General features: G+C 41.6%; 1 non-coding gene across 1 annotated transcript; it reads left to right on the top strand.

Moving 5' to 3' along the window:
• Window positions 1-796: 796 nt before the first annotated feature.
• On the top strand, window positions 797-960 carry LOC118622502. The gene has a single exon (XR_004958069.1). It is a non-coding gene; the product is annotated as a U1 spliceosomal RNA (small nuclear RNA).
• The last annotated feature ends 438 nt before the right edge of the window (window positions 961-1398 follow it).

Below are 1398 nucleotides of genomic sequence, written 5' to 3'. Positions count from 1 at the left end.
AGAACTACTGCCCTGGAGAAATGTGTGCCTACGCATTTCCTTAGCAAGCAGGCAAGAATGGTTTTAGCAGCATATTTGGTTATAGCTCTAAACTGGAAATACTCAGTGTTCATCAATGGTAAAATCAATAACTAAATGGTGGTACAGTGGAATATTATAGAGCAAGAAAAATGAATAAACAGCAGGTACACAGAGGAACGTGGCTGAATCTTGAGAACATAATGTTGAAGAAGTCAGGCGCAATATGATATATAATATATGATTCTGCTTATACAAAGTCAATAACTTGCAAAACTAGACTATATTTTTTGGAGACGCTTAAGTGTTAAAACTGTAAAAGATAAGGAAAACATGCCCATGTAGGTGCCAAAGACTATAGAGAAAGAAAGTCAGGACAGTGGCTCCCTCTAGAGGAGACAAAGAGCATTGTGACAGGGCTCTGTGTGCTAGATGGTGGGGCTTCTGGAATGTTGGCAATTTCTCATGCTTGACTTAAATGGTGACTACTTGGGAGTTTGCTCTGTAATATTTCATTGAACTGTACATTTATTTTATGCATTTTATATATGTGTTATATTTAATAACAAAGAGGACAGAATGAGCAATATTAAATCTTCCAATCAGTGAACCCAGTTGAAAATTTTCTATATATCATATGCCTGACTTACTTTGTTCAACCTAGTGATGTCCGTAGCCATCATGATGTCACAGTGCAATGCATTACTCACGTGTCTGTGGTGATACTGGTGTAAATAAAGCTACTGCACTGCCAGTGGTATGAAAATATAGCACAGAGAAACTTCCCTGGCAGAGGAGATACCGTGATCACAAAGGTGGTTTTCCCAGGGCTACACTCCCCCATTGCACCCCGGATGTGCTGACCCCTGCGATTTCTCCAAATGTGAGAAATTCGACTGCATAAGGTGTGGTCGCGGGGGACTGCATTCGCACTCTCCCCTGACCAAAAACAAAAAAAAAGCATAGCACACTCATGTACAGTACATAATACTTAATAATAAACAACTATGCCAATGGTTTACGTATTTACTATACTCTTTTTTTTTGGTACGTGCCCCTAGCGGGAACCTAACCCAGGACTCTCTGGTCCACAGGCCAAGGCTCCAACCGCTGAGCCAAACCAGCCAGGGCTATACTTTTTACTATTATTTTAGAGTGTACTCTTTTTACTTATAAAAAGTTTGCTGTAAAACAGTATGCGTGTCATATCAGCAACAGCCTCACACCCCTTGCATCTCCTGATTGCATCATTTTCTCTCGTGCTAGAGCCCGTCTCGTGTTGCTTCGTACAGTAACATGCTGTACAGGGTTATAGCCTCGGAGCAGTAGGCTGCATCATGTGGCCCCTGTGTGCAGTAGGCCATCCCATCCAGGTTTGTG

Source organism: Molossus molossus, unplaced genomic scaffold (assembly GCF_014108415.1).
Source record: "Molossus molossus isolate mMolMol1 unplaced genomic scaffold, mMolMol1.p scaffold_m16_p_1, whole genome shotgun sequence".
In the NCBI taxonomy this organism is placed as follows: domain Eukaryota; kingdom Metazoa; phylum Chordata; class Mammalia; order Chiroptera; family Molossidae; genus Molossus; species Molossus molossus.
Note: the sequence above shows the minus strand (reverse complement) of the source record. Positions and strands in the feature narration are given on the sequence as shown.